We start from the raw sequence: 20,673 nt of genomic DNA, 5'->3' as shown, positions 1-20,673 counted from the left end.
AAATATTTTTAAAAAATTAAAAAAATAAATTATTTTTTATCCTCTTTCTTTTAAACCAAAAGTATACACTTACCATCCTTCTCTTCCTGGTATACAAGGAAGACACCCTCACACATGGAGATTTCCTTTATTATTGTAAATTTCCCTTTCAAAAGGGTAACTAGGGACATCTGGGTGGCTCAGCAGTTGAGCATCTACTTTGGCTCAGGGCAAGATCCCAGGGTCCCAGGATCGAGTCCCACATTTGCTCCCTGCATGGAGCCTGCTTCTCCCTCTGCCTGTGTCTCTGCCTCTTTCTCTCTCTGTCCCTCATGAATAAATAAATAAAATCTTAAAAAAAAAAAAGAGTAACTAATTCTCAGTTTTCAGAGCTTCTCCTTCATGTGTCTTCTATTTCTTAAAATTAATTAGCTTAATGTAATCCTTTTGCCAAAGAGCCATACTTTGGGGTTGATATATTCTGTAACCTTTCACAGGCTAGAGTGATGACATACTGAGGGTCGAGGATAAAGAACCAAATCACACATCAAGGGTGGGAGATTTTTCACTAACCTGACAAGCAGGATTCTGCTTTAGCAAGAACCTTTCCTAAAATCAGACTAAACAACCAAGGACAGAGGGTACCTGAGTGGCTCAGTTGGTTAAGCATCTGACTGTTGATTTTGGCTCAGGTCATGATCTTGGGGTCCTAGGATCGAACCTCACATCAGTCCCCCATGTTCATCATGGGGTCTGCTTGGTCTCCTTCTCCCTCTCCCTCCATTCCACTCCCTGCTGTGCATTCTTTCTCTCTAAATGAATAACTAAAATCTTAAAAAAAAAAAAATACCAAGGACAGAGTCCAAGTCAGACAGAGACTGCAAAGTTTAGAGGAATCTGAATAAATTGAGATCAAGAAGAACATCTTTATCACAGAGTCCCAGAATAATAGGTGAGTTATTTGTTTAAGCTAGTCTCACTGCTTGGTTGGAAACTCCTGAAATTGGGGACCTAAAGCCGAGGACACAGGGCTGCTTGGTCTCTAGGGGCTCTGGGAGGAGATTCAGAGGCCCTGGAGTCCTCCCTGCCTCCACCCCACCCTGCCTCCCACAGCCAGAGGAGGTCAACCAGGGCTGAATTGCTGCAGGTGAGCCTGAGGACAGAATGCTTAGAGCCCTATTAATGCTGACTGCCTAGTTTTTGAATAGTCTCTGATTTCTCCCCTGAAATCAAGGACTCAGTTGTGAGGATTCAATGCACTAATATCTGATAAGCACTTAGAACTCTGCCTGGCTTCTATAAACACGGAAATATAAACTGGGTGTAAATAGAAAAATGTCTGGGAAAATACACACCGTATTCAGACCAGTTATTTGTAAGGAATGACATTTGGGAAAGGTAATTTCACATAATAAATTTCTTGGGATGGGCACTGAGTGTTATACTATATTTTGGCAAGTTGAATTTAAATTTAAAAAAATTTTTAAATAAAAATAAAATAAATTTCTTATTTTTTTGTAATTAAAGGAGATACAATACTTAGACTTTGCATATAGAAAATGATGGTGATAGGGGATCCCTGGGTGGCTCAGCGGTTTAGCGCCTGCCTTCAGCCCAGGGTGTGATCCTGGAGTCCCGGTATAGAGTCCCACATCGGGCTTCCTACGTGGAGCCTGCTTCTCCCTCTGCCTGTGTCTCTGCCTCTCTCTCTCTCTTTCTGTTTCTCTTGTGAATAAATGAATAAAATTTAAAAAAAAAGAAAAGATAAAAGAAAATGATGGTGATAGTGTTGATTCTGGTAAATGGTAACTATGTGGATGGTCCAGCCTAGAGGTTAAGGTACAAGTACTAAGGTTGTTTCTCCTGGTTTGAGTCCTGGCTTTTTAAGTCTTCTAAGCTATGGTATCTTGAGTTATTTTCCTCCTCTATGACCTTGAGTTTTCTCACGGGGAAATGGGATTGGAATATTACCTTGTGAATTGCACTGTGAAGCCCAAAAATGTTAATGCATGGAAACCACTTAGAACTGCTCCAGGCACACAGCAAATACTCCATCATTACTAGCTAATATTGGCCGGTCATCTGTGATCTTTTAGTACATTCTGAATCCTTTTGGAGAGATGTGGGCTACAATGTTTATACTGATATAACCAGGGATTATAGGACCATAATTAATATTCAACTGGGGCTTGCTTTTGTTGTTTTATTTTGCTTTGGTGTTTGGTGGGATTTTTGTAGGGGCAGGACTTTGTTTGCTTCTTTTTAGTTTTTAGTAAGGTTTTCAAATAGAGAGACTAGCAACAGACCTCCCTGTGCCTTTTATATGGTTTAAAACAGTTATCACCAAATCACTAATCTTCAATATTGGACTTTGTTTCCTTTAAATTAGGAGACAAACTTGGTGAGATTATATGACTTATATTAACTGGTGAATGAAATTTAATTTTCTTTGACAAGTAAATTGGTGAGAAGTGCACAATAATTTTTTTAATCACTTTCTCTTCAAGAAATCAAAAATAGTTTAACTCCTGAGAGCTAGCATTTGTAGAATTTTTGTCTCGTGTTGCAGTTCATGGTAGGCCACATGATAATTCTTTCTAGATAAGCATGATCCTATAGAAATATAATGTAAGCCATGGATGTAATTTTAAGTTTTCTAGTATCCATATTTTTAAATGCAACTAATTTTAATAAAACATTTTATTCAACTCAACCTATCCAAAACATTGTCACTTCAACATATAGTCAATATAAAAATTTGAATGTTATATTTTATGTTCTTCTTTCTTTTGTACTAAGTCTTTGAAATATGGTGTTTATATTACACCTAAAGCACACTTCACTTGGGCTAGACATATATTGAATGCTCGGTAGTCACAAATGGCTAGTGGCTACCATATGGGACAATACAGCTCTGGATAGCAGTTCCTTTTTTTTTTTTTTTTTTTTTATAAATTAATTTTTATTGGTGTTCAATTTACCAACATACAGAATAACACCCAGTGCTCATCCCGTCAAGTGTACCCCCCAGTGCCCGTCACCCATTCACCCCCACCCCCCACCCTCCTCCCCCTCCACCACCCCTAGTTCATTTCCCAGAGTTAGAAGTCTTTATGTTCTGTCTCCCTTTCTGATATTTCTCACACATTTCTTCTCCCTTCCCTTATATTCCCTTTCGCTATTATTCATATTCCCCAAATGAATGAGAACATACACCGTTTGTCCTTCTCCGGTTACTGTGGCCAAGTTCAAAAAGGGTGTTGCCTGAGTTCTCCTCTGGGATTTTGATGGAATCTTGTCTCACATTTAGATCTTTCATCTATTTTGAGTTTATCTTTGTGTATGGTGCAAGAGAGTGGTCCAGTTTCATTCTTCTGCATGTGGATGTCCAATTTTCCCAGCACCATTTATTGAAGAGACTGTCTTTCTTCTAGTGGATCGTCTTTCCTCCTTTATCGCATATTAGTTGAGCATAAAGTTCAGGGTCCACTTCTGGGTTCTCTGTTCTGTTCCATTGATCTATATGTCTGTTTTTGTGCCAGTACCACACTGCCTTGATGAACACAGCTTTGTAGTACAACCTGAAATCTGGCATTGCGATGCCCCCAGATATGGTTTTCTTTTTTTAAAATTCCCCTGGCTGTTTGGGGTCTTTTCTGATTCCACACAAATCTTAAAATAATTTGTTCTAAGTCTCTGAAGAAAGTCCATGGTATTTTGATAGGGATTGCATTATACGTGTAAATTGCCCTGGGTAACATTGACATTTTCACAATATTAATTCTGCCAATCCATGAGCATGGAATATTTTTCCATCTCTTTGTGTCTTCCTCAATTTCTTTCAGAAGTGTTCTGTAGTTTTTAGGGTATATTTTGAGAACCATTTGAATGGTAAATGGTTCTCCAACCTTTTATTTTCAGGTTGTAGGTGTCCTTCTGTCTAAAATGAGTCTCTTGTAGACAGCAAATAGATGGGTCCTGTTTTTTTATCCAGTCTGAAACTCTGCGCCTTTTGATGGGGTCATTAAGCCCATTCACGTTCAGAGTTACTTGAACTTCTTCTTAAAGGGGAGTTTTAAGAGTCCCCCTTAAAATTTCTTGCAGAGCTGGTTTGGAGGTCACATATTCTTTCAGTTCCTGCCTGTCTTGGAAGCTCTTTATCTCTCCTTCCATTTTGAATGAGAGCCTTGCTGGATAAAGTATTCTTGGTTGCATGTTCTTCTCATTTAGGACCCTGAATATATCCTGCCAGCCCTTTCTGGCCTGCCAGGTCTCTGTGGAGAGGTCTGCTGTTACCCTAATATTCCTCCCCATGAAAGTCAGGGACTTCTTGTCTCTTGCTGCTTTAAGGATCTTCTCTTTATCTTTGGAATTTGCAAGCTTCACTATTAGATGTCGAGGTGTTGAACGGTTTTTATTGATTTTAGGGGGGGATCTCTCTATTTCCTGGATCTGAATGCCTGTTTCCCTTCCCAGATTGGGAAAGTTTTCAGCTAGGATTTGTTCAAATACATATTCTGGCCCTCTGTCCCTTTCGGCGCCCTCGGGAACCCCAATTAAACGTAGGTTTTTCTGCCTCAGGCTGTCGTTTATTTGCCTTAATCTGTCTTCATGGTCCTTCAATTGTTTATCTCTTTTTTCCTCAGTTTCCCTCTTTGCCATTAACTTGTCTTCTATGTCACTCACTCGTTCTTCCACCTCGTTAACCCTCGTCGTTAGGACTTCTAGTTTGGATTGCATCTCATTCAATTGATTTTTAATTTCTGCCTGATTGGATCTAAATTCTGCAGTCATGAAGTCTCGTGAGGCCTTAATGCTTTTTTCTAGAGCCACCAGTAGCTGTAGAATAGTGCTTCTGAATTGGCTTTCTGACATTGAAGTGTAATCCAGATTTTGTAACTCTGTGGGAGAGAGGGCTGTTTCTGATTCTTTCTTTTGAGTTGAGGTTTTCCTTCTAGTCATTTTGCTCAGTGCAGAGTGGCCAGAAACAAGTTGTATTGGAACACGGGGGAGTATCACTGGCCCCTCTAGCTGGTCTTCTGGGGGAGGGGCCTGTTGCGTTGATTTTCAGGTGTTAGCACTTGGGGGAGCTGCTCTGCCCCTGCCTGCTGCAGGGCTCTGCGGGGGTTGTTTACCCCGCCAGGCCCCAGGAGGAACAGCCGCAGTTGCTATGGCAACTCTGGAAGCCTGGATTCAGCCTCCGCAGGAACTATGGGGCTCGGGGCTCTCGGCTCTCCGTCCGCAGGGCCTGGAGGCTCCGGGGCGGGGCCGCTGATCTGCTCAGCTCGGGGCAGGAGCGTCCTCGCTGTCTCGGGCCCTCCCGGCCTCTGCCTGTCCCGGGGGAGGCCGGATCCTGGGCTGTGTCCCGGCGCCCTGTGCTCCGGGGCCTGCGCTGGTGGATTCGCGCTCCCGCCCTGCAGCTCCCTCCCTGGAGCCGCTCCCGAGCCCCTCCGAGCTGCTCCGGTCGGTCCCTCCGTGCGCGCTGCAGCCCTTAGGGAGCTCGGAGCACTCTCCTGCGCTCGCAGGTGTCTGTTAGTGTCCCCGGGAGCCTGAGGGCATCCCCGCCCTCCTGGGTCCTGCTCCAACTCCCTGCGAGCCCCTTTCCGCCCCTTTCCGCCCGGGAAGGTTGGTGCAGCTCCTGCTCCTCCGGGACGGGGCTCTCCTGTCCTGGGGACACTCGCCCCGGCCTCAGCCCGGCTCCTCGCGGGGCCCCTCCCCCTCGGAGGCCTTTTGTTCCTTTATTTCTTTTTCCCCGTCTTCCTACCTTGATAGAAGCGTGAACTCTTCTCACTGTAGCATTCCAGCTGGTCTCTCTTTAAATCTCAGGCCGAATTCGTAGATTTTCAGGATGATTTGAAGGTTATCTAGGTAATTTGGTGGGGACAGGTGATTTGGGGACCCTGCTCTTCCGCCATCTTGCCCCTCCCCTCTCTGGATAGCAGTTCCTTGAAGTTAAGATCTGTATCTTATTTATTTTGTTCTCTTTAACAAATAATTAATGAACATATCTCTAGTTCTGAGCAGAGACATATATTAAAAGTCTTCCAGCTGAAGAGGTAGAAATGGATAGTTACTTATTCTTTACTGTCATTTGCTAGTGCATGCCACATCTGCTGCATTTAGGGTTTGTTATAATGTTAAACGAGGAAGTTCTTTAGTTCTAATTGAAGATAGTATTACCAAAGGTATTCTTTGCTTTGAGAAAATAAGGAAGTGACCAGGCTAGTGATAGAGTAGGAAGTCTGTCATGAATTTAGGCAATAAATGTAATAAGAAAGTATTTTGAGGTAGGGGCAAAATTGAAATGATACCAGAAAGAAGCCCTGAATAAAGTTAAAAAAAAAAAAAAAAAAAAACCCTGAATAACACCCAAACTGACAACTGGGAAGCTTTAAATCAAGTGACAAAAAAAAAAAAAAAATCTCACCATAGCAGAAAATGCTGATGCCTCATGCTTATCCCCTTGGCAATAACCATGTCTGGGCATACCTATCTAACTTCCAAAGAGAGGCACCTGTAACTCTTTGCCTGAGAGCTTCTCTCTGACTTCCAAAACCTGCTCTGCCCACACACTGAGCAGCCTGAACATGTCCAGGAATTAACACCCTTCCTGAGAGCAGCCCTCAACCAATGACTGACAGTAACAAAGGAGAAAGACCTTAACTCACATGTACCTCCACTAGGATAACTCAGAAATAGTCCACCCTGTCAACCCTAATCTCCCTGTAGGATTAAGAGCTAGATGCCCTCAGTGACATTTTGCCTAACAATCCACCCATCACTGACGTCTTCCCTCTCTGGTCTCAATTGCCTCTCCTCCGGCACACCATGGCATTATATCACTAAGACTCTCACTGAGGGGAACTGTGATGTACTGCGAGAGAAGGATGCATTGACTTACATGCCATCTAAGCAATGGAGATGGAAACCAAATGGCAATTATAAGGAATGTGGTTAGTTGTTGCTTTCCACTACCATCAAAGTAGTGGAAAGGGGAGAAAATTACAGAATCGAGTCAGCCAGCTATTGACTCAGGGCACAATGTGAAGTCAGAAGACCTCTTTGGTGCATTTGAGGAGACCCTTACCTCCTACAGGAGGGCAGCCCAGGATAAACTGTGCTGAACATCACATGAGTGAACATGTTCACTGTGAGCGGAGCAGAACAACAAGAAGCCCCAATTCACAGCTTGGTAGATACCCTTCCCTGAGAGGGAAGGTGTAGGACCCTGAGACTTGGGATGGGGACATTCTGTACATGGGATTGAAAACCTTGAACCCCCAGATGCCTCCCCCCCCCCATATTCCTATGATTCTGCTTTGCTGGAAGATAGCAACTCCCTTTGCCTGGAGCCCAGCTCAGGCCTTACATTGCAAGATGATGCTTGTCCTCTTAAGGATCTACATTCTTTAGTTACTTCTAGATTGATAACTAGGTTCAAGTATGTACTTGGGGAAAATATTTTCCTTCATTTAGAAAAGGAATTATTAACCAGGAAAATTACAGGATCTACCTAATATGTATGCCAACAACTGAGAAAACATGCCTGAGCACAGGGCTTGACTGGAGATGGTGGTATGGAACACAGAAGGCTGGATAAGAAAGAATGTATTTTAAGGGGGCACTGTCCCACCACTCAAATTTAAGGTCCCAGCAAAGACCTAGAGCCAGTCTTAATAACACTGTTGAAATGGTTCATTGAAACCACAAAAAAGATGCCTTGAAGTAAATAAAATGTATTTGCTACTTTACTTTGACAAGCAGTAAAAGGAGGGAGAGGTTGGATTGGATGAGGTTAAAGGCATGCTCAAAAGAATATGACTAAAAAAAAAAGAATATTACTATTATGATTGATTGAAGCAGTAAAGAATGTTCTAGTGATGAGGATACTGGCCTCATGGATAAGCTCAGAAGTAGTTGTATGCTAAAGGCCAGGGATGGTGGTGGGGATGTAGTTTTGAGACAGGGCTTCCTAGTGCCAAGAAGTAGTGGAGCCTGGGAAAAAGCACTTAATTAGCATAGGCAGGGCATACGTGATTGCCATAATGGCAATTAAGTCAACATGGCAAATGGGAGCCAGGCAGGCAGGAATCTGAGACAGAGGCTAACAGATCCTTCTAGTTCCCTACAGCAAGAAAGACAGGTAGTGAGTGAAGATGTGTTTTACCTTTACCATCAAAAATGATCAAGAGTAAGTGATCCAAAGCAATCAGCTACTGCTGTGGGAGATCACAATCCACCATCTGGTTCCCAAACCTGTATCTGGAATCTCAGACCCACATCCAATCATTCTAGAGGGAGGAAGTACCTGTAATGCCACAGGAAGCATATAAAATCATGATTTCCCTGACCCTTTCTCAAAGGGCCGGGTGGACATTTATATCAGTTACTGCACATCTGAGGAATGGAAACATTCAGATCTCCTGATGACTGATGAATACAGTCTGAGCTGGCACAACCACAACACCCAAAGCACACTTGTGGCTCAACCTCTCTATAAATTTACTTATCAGGTCATCAAAGTTCATACTTTTTAACAACTTCATTTTCAATCTATATAATTGAAGCTTGTCAAGTCACTCTTACCAAATTCAGTATCACAAATAAGCTTTGATAATTTTAAGTTTTGAGACTTTTCTGCTGACACAACTGTTACTAGAGTTGTGATATGTATTTTATAGGCCTTGGCAGCATTGAACTAAATATGATAAATTATTCCATAATGTAAATTATAGTACACCTAGAACTGACAACTTGCAGAACAACGTTCTAAAAAAAAAAATAACTCTTTGTACTAGTCAATTCTGTGTAAGTCCGAATTTGGTTTTAAATGTAAGGGTATGCAATGACCTTTTAATGGTTTGATAATACCCCTGGTCCATCTCTGCAACAGCAGCAGCCAGTTGCAACCATAGTGCAGGCCAGATGTCCCTTCGGAGCCCTTCTCAACCAATGACTGATAAGTAGATAAATGTCTTAACCTCCTCCTGCCTCAGGTGCAACAACTCCAAAGTATGTTTTATGCTGTCTGCAGCAACAAACTCCAGTTGCCTTCACTTTGTAACCCTGGATTCATTTCCTGCCCCTATGGTCTACTTCTACTCCCTTACTAGTATTTCCTGGAATCACCTGGATTTGCTCTATCACAGGGTCTACTTTTGAGGAGACTCAACAACTTAAAGTCAGTCAACAACCTAAATCTGGCTCAAGTAATAAAAGGAATTCCTTGATTTTTCAAGTTCTCAATAAAAAAACAGCTCAGCAAAAGCCTGGGGAGGAAAAACCCTCCTCCTCCCTCACTAAGAAATTATTTCTCACAGCTTGTCACACGCTTGTCACAGGTGTGACCACAGAGCTGAGGATGTTAAGAGAAAATGAAATATTATTTATTTGTACAGTGCATCAGCAAACAAAGTAGAGAGTAGAGCCATCATGCACCAACCAGATTGTTCATGATTTGCCCAGTGCAGCAGCTGGGTTGGGGCCCACTGACTTTCCCAGACTTTCAGACCATCAGTCAGGAAACATTTTCTGTAAAGGGACTAATAATAAATACTTCTAGCTTTTTTTTTTTAATGTTTATTTATTTATGATAGTCACACAGAGAGAGAGAGAGGCAGAGACACAGGCAGAGGGAGAAGCAGGCTCCATGCACCGGGAGCCCGACGTGGGATTCGATCCGGGGTCTCCAGGATCGCGCCCTGGGCCAAAGGCAGGCGCCAAACCGCTGCGCCACCCAGGGATCCCAATACTTCTAGCTTTGAGGGCCACACAGTTTCTGTCACAACTACTCACCTCTGCCACTGCAGCTTGAAAGCAGCCACAGATATGAGCGTGGCTAGGTACCCAAAAAGTCTTTATGGACATTGAAACTTGAACTTCATGTAATTTCCACAAGTCATGAAATATTGTTCTTCTTTAATTTTTATTCAACTATTTAAAAATGCAAAAACCCCTTGTGGCACTTTTGTACAAAAACAAGTGATGATGAAAAAAAAAAAAGCAAGTGATGGTCCAAATTTGGCCCCTGCTGTGGAACATTGACACATACTTTCAGTAATGCTGTTGATTATGGCTGCCCTCCAACCCCAACACACACACTACATTGTAAGCCCTTGTGAAGCTTGAGAGCTTCCCAGAACTTCTCACCATGATTTTTCATGAAGCCTATCCAGGGTATGGACAGAATTTCCCAACATTTCTCCCTGTTTATTTGCCTAGGCTCTCCTGTTCCCACCTCCTAACCTCAATCACCCTCTTCCAGGAGGGAAGGACTCCTTAATATGAGTGCTCTGAGCAAGGAATTCTTGGGCCACATTAACTCTTGAGTAAGGTTACCACATCACAAGGGTGATATCCTCAGGGCCTGTCCACCTTAGCTTAGACAGGGGTGGCCCCTAGTGGGGAGCCTGACAATCTAGTGGTTAATAATGAAAGCTGATTTCCAGTTTGTGCTAACTCATCTAAGGCAGCCTTGTTTGGCAACTCCTTTGGAGAAGAGCGGACCAGCAGAGCCAAACTCAAAACAGTCTTGTGTCCTTGGATGTGAGACATCCTTTTTTTTTTTTTAAGATTTTATTTATTTAGTGATCTCTGGATGACTCAGAGGTTTAGCGTCTGCCTTCAGCCCAGGGCCTGATCCTGGAATCCCAGGATGGAGTCCTACACCAGGCTCCCTGCATGGAGTCTGCTTCTCCCTCTGCCTGTCTCTGCCTCTCTCTCTCTCTCTCTCTCTCTCTCTCTTTCTCTGTCTCATGAATAAATAAATAAAATATTTAAAAAAAGAGAGAGAGAGAGAGAGAGAGACAAAGACATAGGCAGAGGGAAAAGCAGGCTCCCTGTAGGGACTCCATCCCAGGACCTCAGGATCATGACCTAAGCCAAAGGCAGATGCTCAACCACTAAGCCACCAAGGTGCCCTCCTCTCTAAGACTCCTAATCAAGATAGTTACTACTGACTGAGTATATAAATTTGTTAAGTAAACAAAGTGTAAACATTTAGGGCAAACTCAGTAATTAAGGATATAAATCTTTGTAAGTATGGGTCTCCCTACCTGGAAATATTTCCAACCCTCCTATGTCTCATCTAGCTAAATAACCCTTATCTTTCCCATCTCAATTTATAGATCACTTATCTGGGAAGTCTCTCTTCTCTGATACTAGACTAGATGAAGCCGTCCACCATGCAATCACAAAATACCCTGTGTCTCCATCATACACATAAAAATAGGGAGTGATTATTAGTTTAATCATCAGTTGGTGAGGGTCAGGAGAGTCTCTCTTTTCTCCTGCCCCAAACCCCTGCATCATGTCCCCTAAATTCTTTTAACAGCAGCAGTGACAAACAAGAACTTCATTCTGATTGTAATTCTATACAGATCATTGTTTCACACAGATTCCAAACAACTTTAATATGTTCCTCTGAGAGTTTTTAACTATGTGTTAGTTATTACCAAATAATAAAATTTTACAAGAACCATCTTAGAGTTAATCACGTCACATTTCTATAACAAAATCATGCAGGAGGTATAAGCCAAATTAAACCCCTTCTGCTTCTGTACAAGGTAGAAATGCACATACTTCAAACAGCTTTTCAACATGCATTTTTCTCAAATAAATAAGTCACTTCAGTGAAAAGTTTGGGTAATCTCGACAGCTACCCTTTAATAGCTACATGATAATATGACTTTCAAAGGACAAAAATACCATAGCAATGAATAAATATGCTTTAGAGAACCTGCTGCAATCCATATCTTTTGTAGAAAAAAATAACGATATTTCTAAAACACTAAGTAATTTAATAGATATACATCTCTTATTATAGGGATATATCTTTAAATAGACTCTACCAAGAAATTACAAAAACATAAGGCTTTAAGCAATGAATGATTGTATTGAAATAAGCAACATTCAGATTCTACAACCTGCTTCACTGGTTATTAATGTGAATATTCAGAAGCCCCGCCAGGTCTCAAAAGGCAGTTTCCCAGTTTCAACAATAGCTGTGCCCTGTTGGCCAGCACGGGCTTTCGGTTTACCCTTTTCTTTGGTGCCAAATCCTCTGTGAAGTGTGAGGCAGGCCTCCGTGTTTCACAGGACTGTCAATTAGTTTCTAGCAACTGCAAAGTTTTCGATGAAGATGCATTTCCATGAGTTGCACTCTCTGCACTGGGGAATTACAGAGAAGACTAAATAAATAGAAGAATGAGCACTAGTTGCTGGATCAGCTCTGCTTTGAACTGCCCCATTTGGAGTGGGGTCACAAATACTTCTCAAATTGACACTCTCTATTCACTCATATCTACTTGATTCCCTTTGCAAACCTCAATTTTCACTATCTTGTGAAAGAAGGAGTCAAGAAAGATGGTTTTCACTTTAGCACATGTCTGCTTCTGCACTCTACTTTGACATATTCATTAAATATTGGTTTGCTGGGGCCACCAAACAAAATATGAATTTTAGGCAGACACAGGTAGTCCATAACAATTGTGTTCAAGGTGAATTTCAAACATGTAACCTATCAGGAAGCCAAGATGAGATCACTCCCACTTCACGTCTTTGAAGACCATCAGAAAAGGGTCGTCATGCTTTTTTGATAGAAGAAGAAAAAGAGCATTTATGAAAGTACTTAGCTCAGTGACTACTGCACAGTAATCTCTGGATCTAGAAAGTATTGTCTTCCTAGATAGTGTTTATTTGGATCACTATCATTACTCCTGTAGTAACTACAATAGTAGTTACTAATGCTTGGCACAGTGTTCACTTACCTGCCTGGCACTACCCTGGGTTCTTCATGCACAGGAACTCATTTTATTCTGAGCCCTTATAATCCTTATTTACAATGAGACCTCAGAGACATACATGATCTACCCAGAGCCATGTGGCTAGCAAGTCATAAAGGCAGGATTTGGGCCAGATTGTGAAGCCCCAGAATCCATGCACTTAGCCACAATGTTGGGCTTCCACCCCACTTGCTTTCCCGGGTTATTGTGATTTATAGTAAGAAATATTTGGTCTTCCTCCCATTCCTGGCAAAAAGCTCCTAAAACTTTTGGAATTTCCTAAATGTTGAGAAGGGTTGGGTTTCTTTTCTTACGTTAATGGGGTAACTTTTGAACCACACCTAATGATTGCCCACGGAAGCCAAATAAATAGTGCTTGGCAGGTTGAAACTTTCACTCCCATCCCTTGACACCCAGGGAGGGGAAAGGGGCTAGAGATTGAATCAATCACCAACAGCCAATGATCTAATCAATCATACCTACATAACGAGGCCTCCATAAAACCCCAAAAGGATGAGGTTTGGAGAACCTCCAGGGAAGTGAACATGTGGCACCATATGGGGAGAACAGGACTTGGAAAGGGCATGGAAGCTCCTCACCCCCTCCCTATACCTCAACCTATGTGTCTCATCTAGCTGTTCCTGAGTTCTAGCCTTTGTATTAAACCATTGATTTAGTAACTAAATGGATTTTCTGCGTTCTGTGTACTGCTCTAGTCAATTCATTGAATCCAAGGAGAAAATCATGGGAACTCCTGCTCTACAGCTGGTTAGCCAAAAGCACAGGTGACAACCTGGACTTGTGACTGGTGTGAAGGGGGTTAGGGCATAGCCTTGTGGGATGAGCCCTTGACCTGTGCAATATGAATGTATCTCCAGGTGGATAGTGTCAGAATTCAGTTGAGTTGTAGGTCACCCAACTGGAGTCAGAAAACTGCTTGGTGTGGAAAAAAAAAAACACATATTTGGTGACTAGAATGCCAGAAGCGAAGTGTTGTACACAGGAGAAACACAGGAAGAGGAGTATGGGATTCTTCTTTCTATTTCTCAACCCTGATAATCTTTTAAATGCAGTATCGATGCCTTCACATAGGAACTGCTCACTGGGTCTTGGCTGGTCAGGGTGAAGCACTGTGACAAACACAAAGACAAATGGATAAAGACTCTGTTCTCAAGAGAGACATAAAAACAAATGCATTTGAAACTGGAACAAACAAACATCAAGAAGGTACAGGATCCAGAGGCTCTGGTTCAGAACGGGGAGCTGAGAGAAGGTACCTGGAGAGCATAGAGGGTCTCTGAAGACATGAGACTAGAAAGGCAGTTTGTTGGTCAAGTAGAAAGATCTTGAATATTAGATTGTAAAACATGGGCTTTATCTTGTACTGATACTTAACTAGAACTGATGCAGTTCAGATCCTAGTTTATGGTGATTTCACAGAAACCCTGGGGATGCCTGGGTGGCTCAGTGGTTGAGCATCAGCCTTTGGCTCAGGTCCTGATCCCGGGGTTTTAGGATCCAATCCCGCATCAGGCTCCCTACAGGGAGCCTGCTTCTCCCTCTGCCTGTGTCTCTGCCTCTGTGTGTGTGTGTGTGTCTCGATTAAATAAATAAAATCTTTAAAAAAAAGAAAAAAAGAAAAAAAAAAGATGATTGCCCTGGCAATGTTATAGAAGTTAGGATGGAGGGATGCATCAGAAGCAGGGAGAGTGGTCAGAAGGCAACTCTATGTTTGAAATCAGCATTTTAATGTGGAAAAAGTTGAGAACCTATGATTTAATGATTCTGTTCTTGATTGCATCCTTGATGTCAAACAAAACCTCATGTGCTTAAAAATATGAATATGTGTTTGAATATCCATAGAGAGAGTCCGCTACTTTGCATGTTGTGTAACAGAGGGTAGCTAATGCCTTTTTCCTAATTTGAAGGTATTGTTTAAGATTTCTCAAGTGAGGGGTGCCTAAGTGGCTCAGTCGGTTAAGCGTCTGCTTTGGGCTCAGGTCATGTTCCCACAGCCCTAGGATGGAGCCCTGAGTGGGCTCGCTGCTCAGCAGGGGGTCTCCTTCTCCCTTAGCCCCTCCCTCCATTTGGGCTCCCTCTCCCTCTCTCTCTGAAATAAATAAATAAAATCTTTTTTAAAAATGAAATAAAAGTTTCCAAGTGAGTAGGTATTGTTATTTTTATTCAGAAAAGTTTTTTTTTTAATCAAGCATTTTTTTTTTTTCCACAGAAACCCATTTACTCACTAGATCACTGGCAGCATCTAAAGAAGTCACAGGCCAGTGTGCTGTGAGTGGTTGTGCAAGTTGACTGGTAACCCTGGCAACCCAAAGGCGGTGAACACTGTGTTCTTAAGCCTGGTTCCAGAGACGCCTTGGCTGGAGCTCCCATGGGATTAGCCTGAGGAGCCACTGGCCCTGAGACAGACTGTGGACTGGAAGTCAGTTGGGGCCTTTTCTCTTCTTCTTTAGGTACTCAAGGTATTATGGCACTTGTCACCTTCCCCCCTGTTCCCTTAACCCACACTAGTAATATATTGTACATTTCAGATGTTTTATTGACATATAGCATAAATACAGAATCATGTGTTATATTTGAATTTTTAATGATGCTTTTAATCTCTTATACCATCCTTGACCTCCTTCAACAAAACGTACATGGAAAGAAAAATAAAAGGCATCTGGCTGGCTCAGTCAGTAGAGCATGCAACTCTTGATCTCAGGGTTGGGAATTCAAGACCCACGTTGGGCGTAGAGTTTACTTAAAATAAATAACTTTTTAAAAATGGCATTAAAAGAAAATAGGGATGCCTGGGTGGCTTAGCAGTTGAGCATCTGCCTTCGGCTCAGGTTGTGATCCTGGAGTCCTGGGATCAAGTTCTACATCGAGGTCGCTTCAGGGAGCCTGCTTCTCCTTCTGCCTCTCTCTCTCCGTGTCTCTCATGAATAAAAACATGAAGAAATCTTTTAAAAAAAGAAAATTAAAGAAAACTAAATAATCACCCACCCTGCATTTTCTTCTCTGAAGCCCAGTTCATCAGCATGTCCATCCTCTCATGAAGACCCATGTGGTGTGTTCACTTTGTCCAGGCATGGCTGGGCCAGGGATGCAAAGATGGGTGATCTTCAATGAAACCACAGCCCCAAACAATGACAAGACAGTGGAGATGGACCATGTTAGGGGAATTCACAGGGGGCTGGGGGATAAAGAAGTGAAGAACAACCAAGGCTCCATGGGAGAAGATGCCAGAGGATTCAATGAGGAGGTGATTCTTGAGGTGAGTCTTTTTTTTTTTTTTAAGATTTATTTATTTATTTATTCAGAGAGAGAGAGAGGCAGAGACACAGGCAGAGGGAGAAGCAGGATCCATGCAGGGAGCCCGACGTGGGACTCCATCCCGGGTCTCCAGGATCCTACACCCGGCTGCAGGCGGCGCTAAACCGATGCGCCCCCGGGCTGCCCTTGAGGTGGGTCTTAAATATGGTCTCCCAAAGTACGGCAGAGCAGGAAGGGCAATCAACACAGAGAGACATGTTCAAGACCCCTAGGACTGGGACAGTAGGGCACATCTGGGTTATGACAGCTACGTGGTTTGATGGTGCCTGGCTGGGTACAGCTTCTCTAAGAAGCTAACAGACACCACACTTACAAACCATACCAGTGGCCACAGTAATGAACATCCCACCACATGCCAGATCTTCTCAGATTTCATTCCTCTCCATTCTTTCTCCCACTGTCCATTTACTTAAACTATTTGGAGCCACCCGGTTCCCAACCTCACCCACTCCCTGTGTAAGCAGTACCCCCAGGGAGCCCCAGAGTGTCCTGGCTTGGAGGAAGGAATCTACTGTTCCAAGGTGCCTGAGTGTCTGCCGGGCACGGAAGGTGGAAAGTATGACATTAGCTTCAGGAAGCAAACCCAGCCGGTGTCCATATCCTGGGTAAGAGCCGTGCTAGGAAGTCTCAGATGGTCCAACATGTTAGGTCTAAGAAAGCCCCACAGTACAACTGGCATTTAAAGAGAAGAGTCAACACCAGAGCACAATAGCTTATTCGCTGGATATTTAGTAAGCATCTATTACGTGCCAAGCAGTGGGCCAGGAGCTGAAGATACAAGGCTGTGCATCGCTGCCGCGGCTGCTGTTGGCAAGCACCCCACAGCCGACCAGGTGTTAAAGCTAGTGGCCTTCCTGCCTAGGCCACTGGGTGTCTCCTCTGATTGGCCAGGCTGTGCCACAAAGGCTATGTTTTTAATGCCACCTTTGGTCCCTGGCCTTGTTTTTAACAAATGTATAATTACAAAGTGAAAAAAGGAAAGAAAAAAAAAACACACACTGAACCTGACCTATGTTGATAAGTTAGTCAGGGAAGGCTTTATGGAGGAAGAGACACCCTTGAGCTGAGATCCAGATGATGAGACACCATCATTTACAGGGGGTAAATGGTAGACACAAAAAGTGGAGGTGGTGACTCAAAGCACTATCTGCGGGCCGTGCAGCGCCTGATGCTCTGCACTGCACTGCTGTAGGTACGGAGGTTAGAAAGAACGTGCACAGCGAGGGGCCTCACAACCAGTGGGACAAGCCCAGGCAAGCGGCCATGCGGCCCTGCACACACAGGCAGAAGCAGCCCTTCTGCGTGGGGGATGCTCTCTTCACCAATGCAAAGCCAGATAAACTATCAAAACATGGACACATGGCTGAGCCAAGTCACCTCTTCCCTTGGCCTTTGGCTGGGGAGAATTTCAACTAGAATTGAAGGTTGATCAGTCCAGATGTGGAAGAGAATCCACTCCAGCCAGTTTAAGCAGAAAGCAAGCATAGAATCTCCAGGAGAGTCACGGAAAGAAACTTCCAGACTATGAAACCCCAAGGCCAAATTAACTATGACTGCCCAGCAGAGATCCTGAGCCTACCCCTAGGCATGGTTGCAGCAGCCATGGCAGCACTAAGACCCCACTGCCACTACCCTTCCCCCTGGACAGTCTGACTCCTTGGCCACATCTCCTTCTTACCTCTCCCCTGAAGGGAAGCCTCATAGGTGTACACCTGACCAGTGAGCTTTATGTCATGTGTCTGTGTTCCGGCTTCAAGGGCTACTGGGAAAGCAAGCTGTTATCTTCTTTCTTGGGAAAGTGGACTTAGAAGGTAAGAAAGCCCCCAAGCATATGAAATGTGGTCCAGTGGAGCCATCAGGGGTGTTTTCACCTGTTGTGCTGGAGACCTATAGTCAACCCTGGAGGAGTCCTTTTCTAGGATTGGGCACAGCTAGTGCCTCCATTGTTCTGTTTCTTATCTATGAAACAGAGCCACCTAAGACTAAATAAAATGCCTTGTCTGGCACTCAGGACCAGCTACACAATTTGCAGGACCTAGTGAAAAATACAATTGCTGGTCTCCTTGTTCAGAAATTTAGAATTTAGGGATGCCTGGGTGACTCAGCAGTTGAGTATCGGCCTTGGGCTCAGGTTGTGATCCTGAGGTCCTGGGATAAAGTCCCAGGGACTTCCTGCAGGGAGCCTGCTTCCTGCAGGGAGCCTGCTTCTCCCTCTGCCTATGTCTCTCTCTCTCTCACTCTCTCTGTCTCTCATGAATAAATACATTTTTTTTAAAAATTTAGAATTAAGGGGCACCTGGGTGGCTCGGTTAGTTAAGTGCCTGCCTTTGACTCAGGTCATGATCTCAGGGTCCTGGGATCCAGCCCAGAGTCAGGCTCCCTGCTTAGTGGAGAGTCTGCTTCTCCCTCTCCTCTGTGCTTGTGCTCTCTCTCGCTATCTCTGTCTCTCTCTGTCTCTTTCTCTCTCTCTCTCAAATCAATCAATAAATAAAATCTTCTGAAAAATTTAGAATTTAAGGACAGAGACAGAAGAGCATGAGACCAAGCTGGACCCTTCTGAGCATGAGTTCTTGTGCACCTGCACAGATCACATGCCTTTGAGGCTGGTTCTGCTTCCTCCTTCCTCTGAAGCCAGTAATATAGTGTTGTGTGAACACTTGTCAAATCTAGTGTTGCTAGACACAACCGGAAGAGAAGGGAACTTAAATTATGTTCTTTTTTTTTAAGATTTTATTTATTCATGAGAGATACAGAGAGGGGCAGAGACATAGGCAGAGGGAGAAGCAGGCTCCCTGCAGAGAGCCTGATGCAGAACTCGATTCCAGGACCCCAGGATCACAACCTGACCCAAAGGTAGATGCTCAACCACTGAGTCACCCAAGCATCCCTCAAATGATATTCTTTATAACACAATATCTAGTAAGGTCTGGATCCTTCTAGAAACCTATTAGAGTTCATTTGGGGGGGCATCATGCTGCAACCTACATAATGAAGAACGAATGATTAAACTCCAAGGCTAAACTGAGAAAAAGAGTTGCTTTGGCAAGCTTGGTCATCCTGCCTGTCCTCATAACAATGCCCTCCTGCTTGTCATGGGATATGATTTGTCATGGCGGGTGAACTAAGGCAGGATTTTGAAATTACAAAGGTTTTCTTTCTCCTTTCTTTCCTTCCTTCCTCCCTCCTCCCACTTTCTTCCTTCTTTCCTTTCTTCCTCTCTTTCTTTCTTTCTCATATAAACTTTGGTCAGTTATATCCTTTGAAGCTAAAGTAAGACATCCATGGACTGATATTGCATGCCAACAGCTACAAGTAGTTAAGGCTTATGTAAAAAGAGAAAACGTCCCAAAATTCAGCCATTAAAATACCAGGGTTCTCGAAAACTCCATAGGGGGATGCCTGAGTGACTCAGTAGTTGAGCGTCTGCCTTTGGCTCATGGTTTAATCCCAGGGCCCTGAGATCATGATCTGAGCTGAAGGCAGATGCTTAGCCAACTGAGCCACCCAGGCACCCCTAATTGCCATGTAAATGTAAGTCTAATTTCTGCCTGCAGTGCTCAGGTGGTTTGAGTAGGGGGTATAACAATGTCAGCCCTTGGAAGTGAGATGGAAAGCAGGATGTTACCCTGACAGGTGTCCTTAAACATGCTGAGACAAGGAGGAGAGATGCAAGATAGACAGAAGGGAAGTCCAGTATGGGGACAAGAGAGACTGTCTTGTGTCAAAGTGCAAGAGAGAAGCAAAAGCAAAGATGGTATATGGATAGCAGGGTTGGAAATCTCACAAAGATTGAGAACACTGATAGAGGAAGGAGCCAGTTTAGATGGTTCTGGAACACATTCAGGGATTCTTAACATTTGTGGGATCTTATTTAGGACAGCAGATTGGTAAAGCACTCCAACTCTGGTTGCAAAAACTCCCTTCCACTTACTAGCTTTGTGACCTTGAGGAAGTGATTTAACTTTGTCAGGCCTGTTTCCTTGTCTACAAAATGAGGATAGTGATAGAGATAGTGATAATTCTATGGATGATTAAATCATTTATCAAACATTTGTAACACTGCCCAGTTGATGATAGGAACTCGATAAATACTATCTGTAGTCGTGATAGTGATGGTGATGGTGATGATAATGAAGGTGGCTGATGATAGTGGTCAAGGAGGTTCTCTGGTCTTTCCTACCAGAGCATCAGGGTGCAGCCAATGAGCCTATGGATGCCACAAGGGTGGGGTAACAGTGGGAGAGGAGGAACCAGGGGAGAAAGAGATGGAAGGCACAAGGAACTAGTCAAGAGGTCCTGGTGTCATTCCCAATGAGAGAGACTGAGGCCTGCCTAGGGCAGTGTCTGAGATACTCTAGATATTCATGGGGTTATGTTATGCGTGTGTATGTTATACACAGCGATCATCAAGCTGTGCAGTTTTCCAACTTTAGAGCAAATATTTGGTACTGTCAGGAGGGCCTGACGGAGAGACAAGGTCCGTTAGAATAGGAGAGAGCCCTGGACTCGGGACTGCATATTTGAGGAATGGCTCTGCTACCCTTGGGCAATCTCTCTGCCGCTAGGGAGATTTACA

The sequence above is a fragment of the Nyctereutes procyonoides genome, unplaced genomic scaffold (assembly GCF_905146905.1).
Source record: "Nyctereutes procyonoides isolate TBG_1078 unplaced genomic scaffold, NYPRO_anot_genome, whole genome shotgun sequence".
Classification (NCBI taxonomy): Eukaryota; Metazoa; Chordata; class Mammalia; order Carnivora; family Canidae; genus Nyctereutes; species Nyctereutes procyonoides.
Note: the sequence above shows the minus strand (reverse complement) of the source record.